Raw genomic sequence first — 23,752 nt, forward strand, 5'->3', positions numbered from 1 at the left:
AAAAAAGCCTCAGGAGTTCCTAATACACAATTACATTAATTGTAAGACCACAGCGGAATTCGTTGAGGGGATGCAGATAAGTTACTGTTGCAAAAAGAGCTGAGGTGGATTCATGATTTAGTTTGTGGCAGAAAGGCCTCAGTGAAGAAATTTGGTGTCTTTTTATAGCCTTGATATAGTAACTCATCGTATAAAAGTTAAATCAAATTATGACCTGAAGCAAAGATTGATCACTTATGTAAAATGTGAGAGTGTCATATCGAGTATTGTAGATAATTATTTTTTTCAGTTTATATAACAGGAAGAGGTTAGATTAACCCAATTAGTGGATCAGAAATGAATTAACTTAAAGCCTAAGTAAGCACGTTCCTATCAGAGCCGGGCCACACCAGGCAGGCGCCCTAGGCAACCTGAGGCTGATGCCGGCGTGCAATTCGCGAGTTAACGACGGCGGGCATGCAAAGAAGTGATAATCAGCGTGCACGCAAGAAGACGGTAGTGAGGGGACCGGACATGGGGTAGGAGACAGAGCAGGTATGTGCCTGGCACCCCCCCAGCTTTGCACCCTAGACACGTGCCTACTCTGCCTACCCCTAGTTCCGGCCCTGGTTCCTATGGTAACATTTACATATTCATTCGATGAGCGCTTTAAGAGGTGCCCTCAGTATGATGCAAGTGCGCCCTGATGAAACCAGTTATGGCAAAACATTTGTACAGTAGGTTACGGCATAGAGGAATCTAATGGGCATCCTGGATTATTGCAGCAGCGAGAAAGAACAAAGCGGAAAAGAGTCTGCCAACTCTAATACCTGCAGGCTTGAATAAGTATCCATGAGAAGCAGGAGCAGTGGGGTAGAGTATGCGTAATGCGGTTATGACTCACCAAATGTCCTGAGCATTTTGAATAACAGGTCCCATTTCAATGCATTGCACAACTTCTAAATGAGTTGGTTGCAAGTGCAGTATTTTTACTCTACTTAAATCACCCCCTATCACTCCGAAAACATTAGCAGTGAAAAAACATTCTCTACTTTTGATAATAGTGGCCTAAACCACTGCTCCTGACTGCAGGGTGACACCAGTGACCAGGTGCATTAGTCTATGGGGTTCTTTAATAAAGTAGGTTCTAAGTTGCACCAGTGAAGTTCTCATAGCAACCAGTAAAAGATTTGCGCTTTTTAAACTTGTAGTAGACCAATAAAAAGTGCTGGTTGGTTGCTAATGGTAACTGCACATGTGAAATGTTATACCAATGTTAGCAAATAGCCTCCTTTTTCATAATAAAACATTTACTTTACATTTTTTTTTTTTTTTATAATCTCTTTTATTTTTCAAAAATAGATACATTGACAGAGGATAACGTAAATATCTTTTCCAGTATAGAACAGTGAAAGTAGAACACATCAGTACAATTCCATGTAGTATAACATACATTGAACTTATTGTTTTGCTCAAGGTTGCAGAAACGAATCCCATGGGGCCCAAATTTGCATATGTCTCTCTACCCTGTCTTCCAATAAAGCCGTTAAATATAACATATTCTGTGTTTGAGTAATTTTTGCAATGACAACATGAGTATCAATAGCGTATTGTAGCCAGTGTTTCGCTAAATTGGTTCGTGCAGCAGCTAAGATTTGTCTCATCAAAGTATTCTGGAGTTTCGTAAGGGACTTGGACGGGCAGGCTAAAAGAGCCGTAGTAGCTTCGGGGACTATATGTGTGTGAAATACTCGGTCAATTAAGTTATAAATCTCTGCCCAATATTGTTGTGCTACAGGACATGTCCACCAGATATGCAAATAATCCCCAACTGCTGTACAACCCCTGAAGCAAGAATCGGGAGTGGAAGGATCAAAACGATGTTTCCTTGCCGGTGTAAGGTGCCAACGCATCAGCACTTTATATGTGGATTCTCTAATGGCAGTATTAGGGGATATCCTGGAGACAGTATTCCATATTAGTGACCATTCCTGCTGAGGTATAGAACGCCCTAAGTCTTTCTCCCAGTCCAGCATGTATTTAAGGGGCTTTTCCACATCCATAGAGACTAAATATTTATACAGTAACGAGATGGTGCCTCGCAGTTTCCCAGCTCGTTGAGAGCAGGTTTCCAACAAGGTTGGAGGTCTAGATTTAAAAGAGGGGTCAACAGAGCTAATGAAGTGTAATAATTGCGAATATCTATAAGTCTCGCTCTCCGGCATAGATTTTACAAATTGTAAGTACTGAAATGACTTAATACCCATAGACAGTAACATATCTTGTATTCTATTGATACCATTTACTTTCCACCATTGAAACGCCGAAGTAGCATAGCTAGGGAGAAAGAGCGGGTTATTGTGTAGCGGGGTGAGAATACTATGAGATCCAGCCGGTTGGAATTTCCCGCGGCTGTCGTGCCATGACCAAATGGTGTGTTTCAGCACAGAGTTAAGCACGGGGACAGATTTAACTTGTGTTCTGTCTGCCCACAAATAAAAAGACAAGTTAGTAGGGTGTGCTAAAAGTGTCTCTAATTGGACCCATCTATTCTCGTGCGGTGGTAGATGCCATTGGGTGGTCTGGGAGATCCTCGCAGCTTTATAATACATTAATAAATGTGGTAAACCTAGACCACCTTGTAATGGAGGCCTATACATAGTTCTCCTATCGATACGTGGTGGTTTATGGGCCCAAATGAATTTGTTAATTTTAGTCTGAAGATAATTAATATCTCTTATCTTAATCGTCACCGGTAGTGTACGAAACCGATACAGAATTCTGGGTACTAAAGTCATTTTTACTGACTGGATCTTTCCAAACCACGATATAGCGTACCGAGACCACTCTTCAAGGTCCTTCGCCAATTTTTTAATTAGGGCGGGGTAATTACATTTGTAAAGAGACGTATATACTGGTGTGATATTAACCCCCAAGTATTCAATGAAGGAATGTCTCCAGATAAATGGGAAATTAAGTTCCAATAGTTTAACTATATGTTTAGGGGTGTTTAAAGGTAAGGCCTGGGATTTAGAAATGTTTACAGACAATCCTGATACGCAAGAAAATTTGTCCAATAATAGAAACAAATTGGGTAAGGAAGTTTGGGGTCTGGTAATTGTAAGGCAAATATCATCTGCATAGAGGCTAACTTTAAAGTCCACAGTTTTTATTCTAATACCCCCAATATTCTGATCCTGTCTGATCAATTGAGCTAGTGGTTCTACAGCCAAAGCAAATATCAATGGGGAGAGGGGACAACCCTGGCGTGTACCACGCAAAATCGGGAAGGTAGAAGAGAGGAGACCCATGATTTACTTTACATTTTAAGTGCATACTGTGAATCTAGGTTTTGCAGTTGTGATTACTTCTTCCATAATTTATGTTGAAGCAGACTCCACTCTGATCAGAAAATAAGAAATCCAAAAACAAATTCCACACTGTAGAGGTTTTTTTTAGAAACCAAAATAATTTATAAATACACATGCATATAAAAATAACCTTCATACAATGCAATTTTACAATTATGTTTCATAAAATTCATTTACGCATATTACAAATGGCATTATACATGATAAGCAACAGCAATGCTACTTTACTGATAGGGATGCACCGAATTCAAGATCAGACCAAGCCCAAGGTGTTGAGCTGAGAAAAATGCAAACTCGCAAGACTTTAAAGCTCTAGGAAACAGAATGTGGCAATTTTCTGCAATTTTTTTACAAGTTTGAATGTGTCATTTAGGATTTGAATTCTCTTTGTGGAGGATACGGTAGTCGGCTGAATTCAATCCAGTGCACCCCTATTAAATTATTACACATACAGAAAGGTAATCCAACTTTTAGTGGTTTTCGACTGCATATAGAATTGGAAAAATGTAGCAATCACGTGGCAACCAATTTTGCAACTCGATGCCTAAAATTAGTTTTAAGTTCAAACACCTTTATAGGAATACTGTCATGCCTTAACCACAGTGTAGTGTTCATTATCATCTAGTCTCTGTGCTAATGAAAATGAATAGCCTTTGTATCCTAGAGAGGCAAATAAATCCATACAGTAAGATAAAATATAACTTTGTATAGAAATATAGCATGTTACATTAGGAAGCATGGGTGACATATTGGCCTACAAGTTCTCCAAAACTGGAAAGCAATATTTGATAATGTGGCTTAAAGTCCACACACAGAGATGCCCTTCTGTGTGCCTAATTTCACAGCAGGACACAATTCACAGTTTGGGTGACATACGTAATTGCTAAAAACTGCTAAAGAAAAAGGGAAACCGGGAAATCAGAGCATAAATACATTGAAATGATGCGGATTACCTATGACATTTAGTTACATAATAACTGCAAGGCCATGTGCAATTGGGTATTTAGATGGTATCCCAGCTCCAGATAGGTATATTTTAGAAATACCCATCTATATATGCCCTAAATGCTTCTATATCCATATTCCATACGTTAAGACAAAACCCAGGCAACAGTTACATATTACAGCCCCAGAGATGAGTGGAATCCGGAGTGCTTGCTGATCTTCTACATTTTCCAAAGCACTAGACTAGACTGTACCCATGTCACGACTGAGCTTGTTTTATGGCAGAAAAGGACTTTTTTAATATGTACTTTATAATCAATTTCTATGGCTCATTTTTTCTCTGCAGCTGAATAGCTACAGTGTATTTTTTGCCCACAAATTGGTGTGACTGCCATTCCTTGATCCATTGCTACCACTTGTCTCGCAGGCATGTAGTATGTATCATTGCTGCTATTGAGAAGCTGCTTTATAAATCTACTTTAGTAAGTACTGTATGAGTAACCACATATTATGTATTTTGGCAGTGGAATTACAGTCATCAAAAGGAGAGTAGCTCTTTATCACCCCTAGCACCCAATACCCCCCTCACTTCAGTAAGCAAAATTTAAAAAGGGTTTCAGTGTGCAATGTTTATTAAAAATAAAACAAGAATATGCACAATCATACTTGTTGTTTACAAGTATCAACTATATCTGAAAATCCTCCTTAAAAGATTCTTTGAATTGGTATACCCAAATATACAGTTTTCCTCTGTTGTCGCTTAGCAAAGGCTGAAAGCATATGATGATATCACTACTCTTTGTTTTCCAGCGGTTCTGTTTCTTCAACATCATTGCAAAACATACAAACATTTATTGCCATAACTGAAAAAAATGCAGATCTTTCCACTTCTATGCCCTCCCCTACTAGTAGTGTTTGGAACCACAGAGGAAATCCAAGGTGTTTGTCATTACTTTTCCTGATCATAACTGTAAATATGGTCACATACTGAAGCACCATTATGCAAGTGCCATACAAGAAGCAAGAAACATAATCCCATAGGAAGAATAAACAGTAGCATGGCAAGCCACAATACAAACTAAACTGCAATATGCAAACAGATATATACAAATCACTTATGATTCATTTTTACTCAATAATTTTGTTTTGCCGGACAATAATTAATCATTTCATAAGTACTAGCAAATGTGGTGTCCGTATAAATATATATATATATAGATGAGGTGGTCTGGTGTTTATTGGTCGAGTCATTGACGGATTTGTGATGGATGGGGGCGTGTCTAGCGATATTGCGTCACATTAGTAATGGTAATAGCCTACGGTGGCTAATCGGAGAAGTTATTGACCATGGCACACAGGTGATCTCCTGGCGATTCTCATTGACACGGCTCCTGCACATAGGGCAAGATTTAGGTAACTACGACTAATGGCCAAACACACTCCGCGGGGTTGGGGTTCCCGTTTTGGGACTCCGGATGGAAGGGGACTAGATGCCCTCTATTTATTATTCTTAAATCATAGTTTCACGTATATCACAGTAGTAATGTGGTATTCTACACAACAAGCTAAATTATAATTTATTGATGCGGTCTACTGACTGACCGAACTATGCACTCCCCTAATCGCTGTTACTAATGATATGAACACCCACCTATGGTGTCACTGTTTTGAATTTGGCGCCATTATGGCCTTTAAATGAGCCTTTAAGGAGCCAAAACGTTGAAGAAATAAATGGAAATCGTTTTTTTGCACCAAAAAGACCTGTGTAGTGCGGTTTATCGGCTATATTTATTTATTATTTTATAACCAGCACCCAGCCATTGACTAGCAGTTTGTGTGTGCACCAGCATATCGTGTGCTTATATATGTGGTTTTTATCTATACACACAGCAGTCAGGATTTTTTAACCATATTATTGTCTCAACTTTGAAGACTTCTAGATTTTTAGGGTAGAACTACAGGGTTAACACTGTGACAACATCTGACATCTGTATTTCTTACCACATCTTTCCACCAACATAATGTAATTACTGTATATATTGAATGTGTCACATTTTCTGATTCCACATTAACATGCACCTGACATTATTTCTGCTTGCCATTTTCACCAATTATAGTTGCTACTGCTACATAGTATTATGATATATATAAAGCCCTTATACTGTAGGTGCACTACATGCAACATTTCTGGTACAGGTATAGGATCCCTTATCCGGAAACCCAATATCCAGAAAGCTCCGAATTACGGAATGGCTGTCTCCTATAGACTCCATTTTATCCAAATAATCCAAATCTTTACAAATGATTTCCTTTTTCTCTGTAATAATAAAACAGTAGCTTGTACTTGATCCCAACTAAAATATAATGAAACTAAACCAGCCTATTGGGTTTATTTAATCTTTAAATGAATTTCTAGTAGATTTAAGGCATGAAGACACAAATTACAGAAAGATTCGTTATCCGGAAACCCCCAGGTCCCGAACATTCTGGATAACAGGTCCCATACCTGTACCTCAGGATATTGCGCATGACCAGAGAAAATCAGATGAGGATCTTAAGTACGAGATCCCACATCAAAGGCTCATGCGCTTAACTTTTATTCCAGCTCTTAACAGTAAATAGGGATAAATTATTCAAATGTCACTTATATAATTATGTTTGCTCATCTGAGATGTTCATCTCTTCATAATCAACTATGAGATTATAATGCAAAATGAGCTGAAGCCAGAACGGCATCAAGTTTTTTTTTATTCCTGCTTTTATCTGTCTTAGAGAAAGACAGTAACAATCTTTACAGTGCTTTAGAGTTAGATTTCAAATAAAACATTTTTGTATGAATATCCAAAAAGGAAAATATCTTGGTTGTCAGATTTTACAGTCAGTTAGGATTATTACATGCAGTGGTTTATACTGGTTTCAAAAGCCATTATGACATTATCAGTAGAGTAAACAGGTGTCAATGAACTGTAATAACCTGCATCTAACCATTATGACATCATCAGTAGAGTAAGCAGGTGTCAATGAATTATGCCTGCATCTAACCATTATGACATCATCAGTAGAGTAAGCAGGTATCAATGAACTATAATAACCTGCATCTAACCATTATGACATCATCAGTAGAGTAAGCAGGTGTCAATGAACTATGCATGCATCTAACTATTATGACATCATCAGTGAAGTAAGCTGAGACCAGAAAACTCCAGTTTAAGATCATTCCTGTTTAGGTCTGCCTAGGAGAAGCACTACAAAAATCTTTACAAGTTTTTATAGTGAATCTCTGGTAGATTTCAAGGAATTATCTTGCAAAGATGAAGACCCATTGGTGGTTTTTCATTTTTGTTTCCATTTTATTATCAAACTTTTATTTAAAAGCAGGTAAATATATTTTAATACTTTTCTACAAAGTGTATTTTCTCTACTGATCACAGAGTGTAGGCGTGCAGGCAGTAAATTTTAATAATCGATCATTTATTACTTGGATAAATAAGAAGATGAATAAATGTAGAATAAATAGAAAATAATAAATTGTAGACTATCTGGGCTACTGATTGATCCAGATATTCTACAATTTATTATATTCTATTTATTCTACATTTAAAACTTTTGGAACGTGTTCTTACGCTCTGATTGTAGTCCACAATTAAAATCTAACCGCAGCAGTATTGCTTTGCGTATTCTACATTTGTTCATCTGCTTATTTATTCAAATTAAAAATAAATGATATCATATCTGCATCCATTACAAAGGCTGCATTTGAGTTTTGTATGTATATTTAAAACAGACAAGAGGTACCAAGTTTTAGGATTCTAGATCATTAAGGGGCAGGTTTATCAAAGGTCGAGGTGAATTTTTGAATTAAAAAAATTAGAATTTTGAGCTATTTTTTGTGTAATTTGACTCGGGAATAGTCCAAATTCAATTTGAATTTGAAAAAAAAATCAAAAATGTAAAACTTATCATGTAGTGACTCTTTAAAAATTCGACTTCGACCGTTTGCCATCTAAAACCTCCCAAATTGCTTTTTAGCCTATGGGGGACTTTCTAGAACCTATTTGGAGTCAATTGGTGGATTCAAATTCGATCGAATGCGCTATTACTTTGATTCGTATGATTCAAATTTGGCCGAATACGGACCTATTTGATAGAAAACTAACCTATGCGGCCAAAAAAACCTTCAAATTCATTTCGGTTGGTCTTTTTGAATTCGAATTTTGAAGTTTTTCAAATTTGAAATTCGTCCCTTGATAAATATGCCCCTACATAATGATTCCTGCATTTACTACAAGCAGGCAATCATTTGCATAGCAATTTAACAGATAATATATAAAATAATTGGCAGGATAAGGGGCACATCGATATTCCTGGTATATTTTGCCCTTCCCTTCTCAAGATCCAGTCATGGTAATGCCACATGGGGGATTTTGTTGCCTGGTAAAAATTGCTTCCCAAGCCAGTTACAAAATGAAAATGTCCAAATTAACAATTTCCATTGTTAAAACAGTTGAATCATATAATCGTGTGTATATTCAGAAGGTGGTATTTTTTGAACAGTAATGCAATTCACTATTTTGCCTTTTGTGATTTCGAAAGGTATTTTCAGAAATTTTGTAAAGTAAGTGTGAAGCGATTTCACATGGGTAACAAAAGTCCTGTGTGACCATTGCCCAAACGGTTCAAAAGCTTATCACAACCATTTATTAGGCCCACAGTAAGGGGCAGATTTATCAAGGGTCGAAGTGAAAATTCTAATTAAAAAAATTAGAATTTCGAGCTATTATTTGTGTACTTCGACTAAGGAATAGTCCAAATTCAATTAAAATTTCAAAAAAATTAGAAAATTCGAATATGGAAATTTAATCAATCAATTGTTGGACTTTGAAAAATGTAAGTTTTTTTTAGAAAAAACTTCAAATGGAATTCGATCGAATACGATGTTACTTCGATTCGTACGATTCGAATTCAAACGAAAACGGCCTATTCACCGGGAAAAAAAAACGCAGATTTTTTTTAATACAGTTCGGTTGGTCATTTTTTATTTGAATTTCGATGTTTTCTTTATTCGAAATTTGACCCTTGTATAAATCTGCCCCTAGATGTTAGAAATTAGTTACATAATCTTGTCTCCAGATTTTTTAAATGATTTCCTTTTTCTCTTTAATAATAAAACAGTAGCTTGTACTTGATCTAAACTAAGATATAATTAATCCTTATTAGAAGGAAAACCAGCCTATTGGGTTTATTAAATGTTTACGTGATTTTCTAGTAGACATAAGGTAAAAAGATCCAAATTACTTAAAGATCTGATATCCGGAAAATTCTGGATAACAGGTCCCATACTGGTAGTAAACACGTCAATATTTAGACTCCAACTAAACTATTGTTAAATATTTTTTTCTTAACATAGCCGCTAATGAGTTTTTAGAAGATAGTAGCGATGATGATGACGACGATGATATTTACCTAGACATTACCGATGCTCCGGAAGGTAAAGTAACAGGCCTACGTTAATCTGGACCGTTTAATATTATGATTTGCTACTACCCCTGATATCATGTCATTATAAGCATGTAACACAAATGTTTGGGTTGTAGCTTTGTACTATCGGGACTTTTAAAGAAAAAAATGCTGACACATAGGGGCAGATTTAGCAACATGTGAGATTAGAGCTCGCCACAGAAAGACTCCATTTCTATTCATTCTATGGGATTTTTAGAAGCGTATTTATCAAATGTTGAACTCTAACTTTCACCCATTGATAAATACTCTTCAACAATCCCATAGGAATGAATAGAAAGCGAGTGAATCTTTCTGTGGCGAGTTCTAATCTCACATTTTGATAAATCTGCCCCAGATATTCAAATCACATCTGGCCATTCCTATAGTCCAATGTCTAAATTAACACATTGGGGCAGATCTACTAAAGGGCGAAGTGACTAACACTATTGACGATTCGCCAGCGTTATCGTATTTAGGCCGATTTACTAACAGGCATAGACGCAACTTCGCTAGTGAAAGAGACAGTCGCTAGTGGTCATTCGCACTTTATCGCCAGGTGAATTTTCGCTCTGGCGAATGGACATTACTCCGCAAATTCACTAAGATGCGGATTTTACTGAACGTTACCTCTTTCGCCAGACTTGCCTTCGCCAGCTTAGACCAGGGGAAGTGCATTGGAGTGCATTGATCTTCCTCATTCTTCTGTCACTTACATCATATTTTTAGTGGAAAAAGTTTCTAAGTCCCAAAAAACATTGGTGTCTTTTGCATCTTTAAGAGTGATAGCCTGCAAAAGTCCTTAAAATTTTGGGTAACCGGGTTCCCCCCTACATTTTCTAACATATGGAACATAAACTATACAGTGGGCTCATGTGTAGGACATTATAACAACTCTTATTTTCTTTATTATGGTTCCCTGGACTTGTGTAATGTAATGTATTTGCTGCAACATATACGTCTATTCAACTTTATAATTTCCCGCTGTATGCAAATTAGCCTGAGTGAAGACCTCTAAAGAAGTTTCGCTAGGCATAATTGAACGCTAGCGCATCTTCGCTTTGATTGCTGAAGTAATGCTAGCCAAAATTCGCCAGCATTCGTGGGGCCCTGGATGCAACTTAGAATTTTAGTAAATTAGAGTAGTTTGAGTGAATTTTCGCCTGGCGAAGTGTAGCGATGGGTACAAAGCCGTCGCTGGCGAATTTTCGCAGGTTAGTAAATTTCCCCCATTGTCTGCAACAGAAGGTATATAGTATTAATAAGAACTTGCTCCTGACAAAGGACAACTTTTTTTAGCTATGTGGGCAAACAACGCCACTCTACGTTAAATGATGCGAAATAATTTATTACATTAATTGCATTACAGAGATATCAAACAAATAAAATAACATGCTTTCACTTCCTTCCCAATCCAGAAATAGCCACAGATGCTACAGACTATGTAGAAAATAACAAAGATCCGGGAGGTAAGATAGAAATTTTGCCTTGCTAATATTTCTAGTTTACATATTAATAGCTAATGTGTAAGGTTTTACACACAGCCTCATGCTATGCTATTAAAGTTTACCTCAATCAGAAGAGAAAAAAAAATCTCTTCACATTTCCATAATCCCTAAAATAGTTTTATACATTATTACCTACATTTGCTATTTTTTTCAATACAGAAAGTCTTGAAGATAATGAGGATGAGGATGAAGAAAGGCAAAATGTTGAAAGTAAGGATTGATTTACATAAAACTGTATAAATTGCAGATTTATTCACAGCTACTTGTGTCAATATACACTCCTCTAAACTTACACGTTGAACTGATTTACCACATTACTTAGCGAGTGACTGCAATTACTAGTGATGGGCGAATTTGTCCCATTTTGCCGTGAATTACGCGGGAAATTCGGGAATTTTGTGGCGAAACTGGACAAATTGGCCCATCACTAGTACTGTACTGACAATTTCGATGCCAGAATCATTTGACGCGCATTAGTCAATGAGCATCCAATTAAATGTCGCTGACAACTAAACTGTCGCCGACCTCAAAAAAATTTTGAAACGCAGAAATTTGCCCATCACTAGACAGTCCATGATCTTTTTTTTTCAAATTCAAACCGAATCTGGACTATTCCCTAGACGAAGTACACAAAAATTAGCTAAAATTTTGAATTTTTTACATTCGGATTTTCACTTTGCCCCTTAAGTCAAACCTGAAAGTGCCATGAAAGCTACTCAAACTTATAACTATCTGGTTTGAACATGTTTCATATTACTTGTGTCACAGTTCTACAGTTCTCTTCTCTGTAAATACATACATGAAGATCTATAATAAGTAAAAAAAAACAGATCCATAAATCTATATTTGCCAAAACCCAAATACTCTTGTGATGCGGAATAAATAGAAGAAAAAATCTCTTCACCTTTCCATAATCCCTAAAATAGTTTTATACAGTATTACCTACATTTGCTTTTTTTTCAATACAGAAAGTCTTGAAGATAATGAGGATGAGGATGAAGCTGAAGAAAGGCAAAATGTTGAAAGTAAGGTTTGATTTATTTTTTTATTCTAAGGAAATTTATATTATAACCAAAGAATAGAAATGCACACAAAACTGTATAAATTGCAGACTTATTCACAGCTACTTGTGTCAATATACACTCCTCTAAACTTACATGTTGAACTGATTTACCACATTAGCGAGTGACTGCAGTTATACTGGGAAACAATACTGCATTGTGGGTTAAAACATGACAAATTGCATCTATGTTTGTGCTTTACACTTGCATTAGTAGATGAGCCCCCTTGTTACATATTGTAATACTGTTTGCCCAATTCTTCAAACCCGTAAAAAATTATGCAATTATCATTTTATCATTTGAACTAAGCAGACGGTGAAAGAATGCAGTGAATGCATCATTTTGGGTTTTGGATAAATTAAAGGGATCCTGTCATCAGAAAACATGTTTTTTTCAAAACACATCAGTTAATAGTGCTACTCCAGCAGAATTCTGCACTGAAATCCATTCCTCAAAAGAGCAAAAAGATTTTTTTATATTCCATTTTGAAATCTGACATGGGGCTAGACATTTTGTCAATTTCCCAGCTGCCCCCAGTCATGTGACTTGTGCCTGCACTTTAGGAGAGAAATGCTTTCTGGCAGGCTGTTGTTTTTCCTTCTCAATGTAACTGAATGTGTCTCAGTGGGACATGGGTTTTTACTATTGAGTGCTGTTCTTACATCTACCAGGCAGCTGTTATCTTGTGTTAGGGAGCTGTTATCTGGTTACCTTCCCATTATTCTTTTGTTTGGCTGCTGGGGGAAAAAGGGAGGGGGTGATATCACTCCAACTTGCAGTACAGCAGTAAAGAGTGATTGAAGTTTATCAGAGCACAAGTCACATGACTTGGGGCAGCTGGGAAATTGACAATATGTCTAGCCCCATGTCAGATTTCAAAATTGAATATAAAAAAATCTGTTTGCTCTTTTGAGAAAAGGATTTCAGTGCAGAATTCTGCTGGAGCAGCACTATTAACTGATTAATTTAGAAAAATTTTTTTTCCCCATGACAGTATCCCTTTAAGAATCTTCACATAAGATTTGGCTGAAAACCAAAGTCTTTATTAAGACTTTCAAATTCAGTTTGGCTAGGCAAAGATTAAAGTTAACAGCATAATTCTGCTTGTAGTATGGTAAAACCTCAATAAAACATTTGAAACACAAAGATTAAGGGGCAGATTTATCAAGGGTCGAATTTTGAATTTGAAAAACCTCGAAATTTAAATTCAAAAAGACCAACAAAATTACATTGAAGTTTGTTTTTTTTGGGCCGAATAGGTCCGGTTTCGATTGAATAGGTCAGTTTTCGATAGTATTCGAATCATGCAATTCAAAGTTTTTCTCAAACGTTCAAAGTCCAATTGACTCCGAATAGGTTCTAGGAGGTCCCCCATAGGCTAAAACAGCAATTTGGCAGGTTTTAGATGGCGAATGGTCGAACTCGAATCTTTAAAGAGACAGTACTAGTGATGGGCGGATGGGCGAATTCGTCCCGTTTTGCTGCAAATTTCGCTGGAAAATTTGCAAATTCTGTGGCGAAACAGGACAAATTCGCCCATCACTAGTACTGTCTCTTTAAAAATTTAAAGACATTTTTAAAAAACGGGTGAGGAATTTGCGAAACGCAAATTTTGCCGCCGGCGACAATTTGCCAGCGTCAAAATCTTCTGTTTAGTAACAAACAACAAAGCTGAAGATGTCACAGAAGAAAGTAAACAAAGTGGTAAGAATGATATTGTTTATGTTAAGGGTCCAGTGTTTATGACTGGGACCATCAAGTGTATTTGGTAGATAACAATAATTCTTTTTTCTTTTTATGCTCCACAGAAAACTCTATGGAAGGATCTCTGAAAGTGACATCAAACACTACTCTCTCAGAATTTGGTAAATATATTTCATTTTTACAATGGAAAATTCACAATAGGGCTAAAAATAACCCAGACCTGTGAATTGTATTTTGCAGCTTTCCTTTCTTACTCTTTTAAGATGAATTCACCAGAATACATTGTTTTCTTTTCAGACGCTATCAAGAAACGTATTACAAGCATGATAGAGAGAAATGATATGAACACCATCATAATATGTTCTGTGATGGGCGGCGCGCTATTAATAATCTTTGTTATCATGCTGTGCCTAATAATGGTGATTATAGCGGTGAAAGATGCGTAAGTACTGCCTTTATCTCTTCTGTTTGTTGCATTTCTTTATCAAAGGTTTAACTTTGTGCTCTTTTTTTTTTGCATTTTCAGTAACACTGATGAACTGAGGAAAGCTGAAGAAGGTAATATATTTGAAAAAGTATGGGGAACTATAATGGTGGAAAATACAGGCAGGCCAATTTCTATAATTGGAATTAAGGCCCCCATACACGGGCCGATAAAAGCTGCCGACAGACCAAGGGGCAGATTCCCTAAAGGGCAAAGTGACGAACGCTGGTCGAAAATTCGCCAGTGTGACGTCATTTCGGAACTTTGTCGAACGGGCGCAGGCCTCACTTTGCTAGCGAAGCAGATAAATGCTAGTGTTGCTTCGCACTCTGACGCCAGGCAAATTTTCACTCTGGCGAATGGACGTAACTCCGCAAATTCAGTAAGATGCAGATTTTACTGAACGTTTCTTCATTTGCCAGCTCAGACCAGGCGAGTGCAATGGAGTGCATAGGACTTCCTCAATTTTTAGTGCAAAATTTAAAAAACAGTCTTTTCCTTTTTTCAAAGTGATAGCCTGCGAAGGTCCATAAATTTTTTTTTTGGTAACCGGGTTCCCCCATACATTTCCGAAGATATGGAACATAAACTAATGTGTAGGGCATTATAACAACTCTATTTTCTTTATTAAGGTTCCCTGGACTTGTGTAATGTAATGTATTTGCTGGAACATATACGTCCATTCAACTTTAACATTTCCCGCCGTATGCAAATTAGCCAATGCTAGCGTATCTTCGCTTTGATTGCTGGAGTAACGCTACCAAAAATCCGCCAGCGTTCGGCGCCCTGGACACAACTTCGCACTTTTGTGAATTATCGTTGTCCTTGCGAATTTATGCCTGGCTAAGTGTTTCGCCGGTTAGGGAATTTGCCCCAAAGTCGGCAGCTTATCGGGCCGTGTGTAGAGCCCCCTGATGGGCTTTCTCGATCGATATCTGGCCGAAAGTTGGCAGATGCCGATCGGGTTGGTTAGAAAATCCTGTCGGATCGCGAACGCATCTTTTCATTGACACGGTCCCGCGATCAGACTGCTGGTTTGGCCTCTGTTTTGATCCAATTGTTGGGCCGTAGGGCCCACGATTGGATCAGCCCAATATCGCCCACTTCAATGTGGGCATATCAGGAAGAGATCCGCACGTTTGGCGACATCACCAAACGAGCGGATCTCTACTCCTATGGCCAACATTAGACAGAATAAATCAGAGCAACTGTTTTCTGCAATCATGCTTGATATTTGCTACTATATTTAAGAAAAAGCTCAGTGGGGTTAATTGTGGGGAAAATGTTATTGCAAAAAAAAAATTGCATTATTTCATTTACTTTCAATGAAGCTGTAAAGTCCTAACTTTATATTTGGTTTAAACCAAAAGTTGCCTGAATGTACAGATACGTACACTTCCCCATTGCCATTTCAACAAACTTGGCAGCTTTTAGTTTTAGAAGTTTTTTATTTCCATTTGAAGAGTTAAAACACATCTGTCATTGTAATAAATTTCCCCCGTTGTTTTTCTATAGGGCAAGCTGAAAATTAGAAGAAGCAGAAGGAAGGACAGATAACAAGCAAATAGGATGGAGAGCAGTTACATAGTTGTAATTAGAAGGAGAAGAGGAGATGGGGTGGAACTGGAGGGCTTGAGATTGTTTTCCTGAAATGCGAGCTATCACAAATGAAGACAGAGACTGCAAGGGGAAAATTTGTTTCATTCCCAACTGACTAAAATGTATTGCATAGCAAAAGAAAACACGCCCAGTTTTTAATTTAATAAAATAATAGCCAATTCATATTGGCCTTCCTATTTGTGTTTATTCATATGGGGGTACGTCGCAGATATCAAATTACTATTTGCTTGAGAACACTTGAGTCAAGTTGTCCTTTACTGGTTTATGGCCTTATTCAGCTGAAGAAAAGATCGGTGTAAGTTGTCTATTCCAGAACAAAATGTCACTGTATGAAAAAGGGGGTCATGGGAATCCACTCTAAACATTAGTGGGACATGTATTGGTTAGGAACAGGGGCGCTCCACCAATGAGGCAAGTTGATCCACTCGCCTCAGGCAGCAGAGCCCCCCTGTTTGCCAGGGGCGGCAAAAATGTCGCCCCTGGCAAAATTTCGGTTTTCAACCTGGAAATTCAGCTCTTCTAGTGCAGAGAGCACAATAGAGCTCTCTGCTCTAGCGTCGTGCAGCCCCCCGACCCCATCGTGCGCAGAAAATGTGAGCACCGTGAGGAGGGGTGGGGGCGGCAACAGAAGGATGCCTCAGGTTAGGAGTCACTGCACTAGTGAGAATAGAAGCAATGACTGCTGTCTCAGTTCTCATCCTGATTATTAGTTTGGCAATTTGTTCCTGCAAATCGTCCACAATATCTTGCCTAAAAAAATTGAATGAAATATTAATTATGGCTTATCTAAAATTTACGCTTCTGTGTTCTTGAGAATTTTCTGATGTCTGTAACTGTCTGAAATTTCTATATCTGTTTACATTAAATATTACTTTTTATGAATATGAAATTGGTCATGATTTATAACCTTTTACATTCTGCAGCTTTATGTCGTTCCATTGCAGTGCATTTAAATAATAGTGATGATGTCAATAAAAACATGCAACAAAGACACCTGCAATGGAAGGCGGGTGCACTGTAATGGGCTAAAGAGACATTAGGCTTACAGAAAAATAATGGTTGCATTTCATTTGAACACGTTAAGTGAAACATAGAATGTGGATAAATAATTAATTACGTGAGGAATGGTCCAAAAGGGATTAAAGGATTCCATGGGGCTAACCTGCTTCTCTACTTCCAAAAATATTGTCTGATTTTCCCTGAGGATCATTTAAAGCCACAAGAAACCTTCTCAAGTCCAGCGACATTTCATATTAGTGTTTTTAATGCTTGTTGAAGTAGAAGTTTGCCTTTAAAATAAACATTAAGGTGGAAGTAAGGATTACTTCCACTGCAACTGGAAGGCAGCAAATGTTGTGCATTTCTGAATAAAATGGGTCGTTCCAGACCTTGTTCAGGAGAACAGCGTACTTTGATTAAAAAGTTGATTGGTGAGGGGGAAACATATAAAGAAGTGCAGAAAATGACAGGCTTGTCAGCTAAAATTATATTAAATACTTTAACCGGCGACCAAAACCTGAAAGATGCGGCAAAAAAAACAGAAAACTGCCATTCAAATGTATAGAAGAATAGCCAAATATGGCAAAGACTCCAATGATCAGTTCCAGGAACATTAAGGAGGGTCTAAAGTTACCGGTGAGTAGAGGACGCCTATGTAAAGCCAAGCTCTCGACAAGAAGCCTCCCCGAAGTCCCACTGGAGGAAGGAAGGAAGAAAATGCATTATCAATGGTATATCTTGTTCTACAGCCAATAGCTTATAGAAATATAAATATTAGGGGCTAATGGGGAAACAAAAATTAAAGATCCTTTATGTCCACTTAAGTTCAGTGTAGGGAAGAATCCTGAACCAATATCAATTCCGTTTTCAAAGAAAACTCAGTTTTGTGCTTTGTCTCCCTTTCAGGGAGTGAAACAAAATTTCCTTTACTAGCAGAAATGTGCAAAGATGATCTGTTTTATCAGTTTTCCAACAAACAGCCCTACAGCCTAAAGGCAAGTTATATCTCATAGGTATACATTACATTTACAATTAACTCTCTGTTAAGATATTTGCCTGTGGGCTCACGTTATACGTAACGTTATAGTGTAAGTATTACTTGGAACAACGATCATTTCAGTTGCTGCACGTGAAGCAATTCTGGCTGTAGCGAAGGATGGATGATGTACTGGCAGCGCAGGAAGAGGTATCGGCACAGAGTGCTGGAGAAGAAGATCGGCAGAGGATGCAAGTAGAATAGCCAGGGAAATCGAGCGCCGCAGGATGGATGGTCGCCCTGTCGCCTTTTCTGAAGAGGAGGGGAAGCAGAGTTTCTGTAAGTTATTTCTTAATAAAGGCTTTGCTATTTTAAAATGTATTTTGTCTTGGTGTTTTTTTTTTCATTGTATGCTAATGAATTTTTTGTAAACATTTTTTGATGTTACTGGTCCTTTAATCAGACAGTGAGAAAACCAACATGGCTATTTCCTAACACTTTCTACATTTATGCCCCTTACCCATCACAGACATTCACCTTTTCCCCCCATTATGTGCTGGGACATTTGATTAAACTACATAACAGAAAATAACTGCTGTTCAGCCAGAGTGATATTTCCTAGAAAAAAAGCAATCTGCCCTTTTTCATCCTTGTTCATTTTAACACTTTATGTAACAGATTCATCTCATTTCATGTTCAAAATTTCCCTTTGTAGTCCATTATTCTGCAGATCCTCACATTATAACGCTTATTGGAAAGGGAACTAAACTATTTCTAACTGCACAATTAATAGGATACAGAAATATGCAGCAGCTGATGAAAAAGCTTAAACAAACACAGCTTACTGTCACTGTACTAACTCACAATTGTTACAAGAATCTGAAAAAAGGGTTTCCATTGGACAAGCACACAGGTTCTCCAATGACTACAAATACCTTTTAAGATGACTATTTTTAATCCTTCAACCATCACTTGCATTGGTCCTTCTGATCACAAAGTCTACAGACTTACTTCTTCACTTACTGTTCATTGTATCTTTTCTAGCATACCTATAATTCCTTCTTTCATTCTACATAAGATCTCTCAAACCTTCCAATTTCCTTTTTGATTACGCATACCAAGCCTAAAGTGTACTTTTTCAGTCTTCTTTTACGCTGCCCATTTTTGGAGAGGATGTGCAAACAGGTGGTACGATGCCACCTACAGTATAAGAGCCGGAAGACTCTGATTCCTTCTTAGTCCACTTAATAAACTACTACTTATCCCACAAAAACAGCAGACTCTTGGCGCCGTAAACCTTTGCAGAGGGCTGAGTTTGGCTCTATGTCACCTGTTGCTTGCTGTTTAACCATTCTTGCAATATCCAACCTTTTAAATCGCTCCACCAAATTCATCTTCTGCTGCCCCACATCAGGTTGCTTCTTGGTTAATTTAAAGCCAAACATTTCTGACAGGAAACTCTCAGCTGAATTTTCTTGAAAGAGGATGGGGGTAGAGAATAGGAAGAAGAATTGTGTGGGGTGGAGGGAAGAGGCAAACTGTATGGGTGTAGAGGTTGTGGCTTCTCTACATCAAGGAGCCTGTCCAGCTTTGCTGATATTCCATGTTCTTGCAAGAGTTTGGCTAGGTTACTGGTACTGCTTGAAGTACTTGTGCCGTCACTTCTTTTGCTTATGGCCTCACCAACACTCAACCAACAAGAAGTGTGAGAGCCAACAAATGTGCTTGTTGAAGATGCACTGCTCTCTCCAAAGGAGAATGGTGTGTACATGGAACTAGAAAGGAAAAATATGCATTATTAAGTATTCTGTACAAACAAAATAGTTACAACATCCATCCAACAAAAACTGCTCAGTTTAGACATTTTCAGAACTAAGATCCTCACATGGGCGTTACCTGAGTGATGTCAGATGGGTGCAATATCCGGCAGGTGGTAAAGGTGAATGTTGAGTTTGCGCAGCCCTGGCACTTGCCAGGGTTTATTGCTACAATAAAGGATATGACAGATTAATTTACTTAGAAAGGCCTAATTGTAGCTTTACCTAATAGAAATGCTACAGCTAAAGACAATGTTCAGTATGAAAGACACTGTTTGGCCTAGATTTTTTTTTCTTACTAATACCTATTTTACTGTATTGTGCATAGAAAAGTACAGAAAAATTCCAGAGGAGTTTACTTGGCTAATCATGGCAGTCATTAAGAATGTTTATTTATATTTATGCAACAAACTATGGAAACTCTGGAGCTACTGTCAGGTTCATTGTGGCAGTAGTTCCAGGGTTCCCTAGTTTCATTTTCAAACATTCATCAGAAGAAGCAGGATGGACACAATGTAACTGTGTGGAAGAGCAGGAGCATGTTTTGATGGAAGTATCATGAATATGCACTCTCTATTTTGTCCATTTTAACTCTCCTGCACTTGCACGTGTACATATAAAACCTTTATAAGGTTTATAATCACTTAAGTTTCCTATGAACATTTAACTAATTTAACTACATATAGTGTGTTTATTCTGCCCAGAGAGCCTGATTTATCTGTACTTTTTTATATTTACATGTATGAAAGCTGCTCTGTGGGGACATCAACTGGCACCTATCACCTGAAATAGCTTGAGGATATTCTAATAGAGCTAGGGTTGCCATCTGGCCTGTATTCTACCAGTCTAGCCAGCAAAACAACCACCAAGGCCTGGGGCAGTATTACAGCAATGCAGTTGTTGGTAAATTGTAATGCCCATAAGTTTAGCCCCTGGCCTGCCCAATTTTGCCTCTTTTCTTGCCCAATTTCTTCCAAAACTAGCTCATCTTTCATCTACGTATCATAGCCCCCCCACAATTCTTTGCTCAATAATCCGCCTGTCTGCCATCTAGGTTTCATAGCCTCGCCCATTTGCATTATTACCCTGTCCATTATGTCACAGTCCACCCACCACCACCAACCAGTAAGATTATTTAAGAAAGGTGGCAACCCTAAATACTGTAGAGCCAATGGAGTTTGGGGTCATGAAACCATTGTGCCATTGCCCTTAATTTCTTTCACAGTGAAACAGAGGCCAAACTGTTGGAAAACATGTCAATTTACAAATAATTTTTTTTCGTATTAAAATATTTTCAGAATGGGAACATCCCTTAAAACCATACGACAGTATGTAAAGTTTTTCTTAACTGATCAGTATACAGTAATTTTCCTTAACTTGTTATATGCCCTTTCTCTCACAGAAAACAAAGATTTGTTGTTTTACCACTAGATTACCCACAGCTACATTGAATGCTGTATTTATAGATTGAAAATGTCTGTAACAGATCAGCATTCTTTTTAACTATAGGAACAGAGACATTATTTCTGTTTCTTGTTCATTACCAGAGGATGAAGTGGATGCTGCAGCAATGGGTGGCAAGAAAATACTCAAAGTGTTGTTTGGCACATCATCTTCCCTTTTTTACACGAGAAACATTATGCCTCTTTCCTCCTCATCATCATCCTTCTCATCTTCCTCCAGGTCACAGAGGTTGTACTCGGTATCTTCTGGCAGTGGTTGGAAATCTTTGGTCATAACTCCAGGTCGGGGATCCAATACTGTACCAAGGTTTGGCTGAGCCAGCTGTTGCCAGTGAAAAAGAGTTTGGGAGCCTGAATGAGAAGAATGATAGTGATGTGACAATTCTGTACAGTCGACATTTTCATATAAGAAATATCAATCTGAATACTCACCCTCTAGAGGTTTGACAATCTGAAGTTTTTCTGGAAGGAGGCTGCGCAAGGAACTGGATGTAGCAGAACCTTCTGTGACATCTGAGTGGTGTGTTGCCACTGACAGAACACTATCAGTGCTACTCTCACTTATCCTCTTCTCACCAATATAGTTTTGTCTCCTAAGGTGAAGTCTATGCAGGGCAACTTCCAAACTGTTTTCTAGCACCTCTGGCTTTGGAGGGTTCCTAGAAAAGGAAAAATTAATATTAAAATAAACAACTGCAGTGATCATTTGTTTCTAAAGGTGTTACTACATCGTCACACACAAAACCACCTCTGCAACATATTACACAATTTAAAAAAGAATTACAATTCACAAAGAGTAAATGACTTGTGATTTGGACTGATAACAACTTAGCACGTGTATTTTCTTCTATGTCTTCCTGAATAAAAAACAGCTTTACTTTTCTTCTTGACTTCTGTCATATTAGAACTAAAAGGCACAGCCGTCATCACCACACCAGAATGGTTTGAGCCAGGTATTGGCAAAGGAAGTGGATATGATAAGGATCTTTTGCAACCTTTATCGAAGACACGCTTTGGTTGACTCCTAAAATGCGTGATTGAAAATCAAAATGAAATTTATTTGGTCCAGTTTTTGGCATTTGCTGTTTTGTGTATGTGCAACAAGGTGATACAGCTGTCTGATCAGATCATTGTATGCAGCACTGAAAATGTGTAATTGGCAATATCTATAAGAGATTAAATATTCACACACATATAATACTTCATTTAAGAACACTGCTTCTGGAAAGCATACAAAAGTCAGTCTAAAGTAAGGATTGCCATAACAGCAGATATTACTATTCTTTTTAGCCATCTGAACAAGGAATCAAAAACAAATATTCACAAAAGGACCGTACTTTCGTTCACCATAGCAAGATTCTTTATCCATACTGTAATCTCTTCTCATTGTGCCCTCAATCTCAGCCGCCAGTGAGTCCTAGGGAAAATTACATTACAGTTATATTCATAATGTTATCTTCCATATTAACTACTTAGAGATAAACTATTTTTGGGGCTCTTACCACTGGAAAAATACTACAGGACTGGTGTCGCCTGAGAAGAGCAGAGGGACTGGCTTTGCATCACATCATTTTCAACTCATCTTGATATTCCTGTAGCATCCCCTGGATCTCTGCATTTCTGTCCTGTAACTCAGGGACCTGCACCCGAAAAGCAGAAACTAGGTTGAAACAAAATGAAGCTGTTTCACAATAATGGACAAAAGCTGCAGCATTTTCAATTCACCTTCTAATGGAATGCCTGCAATTAATTTCCTTGTTCCTAAAAAATAACTTCTTTTTTTTTTTTTTTTTTATTTAGACAAATTATACAAAAATAGTACAATACCACAGATATAAATAGATAAACAAATAAATGAAGGAAAAAAAAATAGGATAGAATAGAATAAGAATATATAGGACCCCAGCTATCTCACAACTGATTACATCTGACATCCACTCTCCTCACCCACAGGCCATCTCCTGAACCTTCAGGGTTGCATAGACCAGTTACTGCCTTTATTACTTTGACTAACTCACTTGCCCCCTCCCCGGTGCATTACTGTCTATACTCCAAAGGATCCTCCCTTTATTCCTCTTTCAGACTGAAATCCCTTCTAGCTCGATTTATTTATAAACCTAACCCATGGTTCCCAAGTATCCCAGTATATAGCACTCTTGTTATGAATAATATGTGTTATTTCTTCCATTTTTCTGGTGTGTTCTACTGCCTGCTGCCATTCCATGCTACTTGGTGGAACCTTCTTCTTCCAATGTCTTGGGATTATTGACCTAGCTGCATCCAGCAAGTGTAAGGTAAGTGGGTCCCTTAATAAACCCTTTTTATCAGT

General features: G+C 37.8%; 1 pseudogene; it reads right to left on the reverse strand.

Annotated features, from left to right (window-relative positions):
- Positions 1-18,554: 18,554 nt before the first annotated feature.
- LOC108703052 lies at positions 18,555-22,127 on the reverse strand (annotated as a pseudogene).
- Between the last annotated feature and the right edge of the window lie 1,625 nt (positions 22,128-23,752).

This window comes from Xenopus laevis, chromosome 9_10S (genome assembly GCF_017654675.1).
Source record: "Xenopus laevis strain J_2021 chromosome 9_10S, Xenopus_laevis_v10.1, whole genome shotgun sequence".
Lineage (NCBI taxonomy): Eukaryota > Metazoa > Chordata > Amphibia > Anura > Pipidae > Xenopus > Xenopus laevis.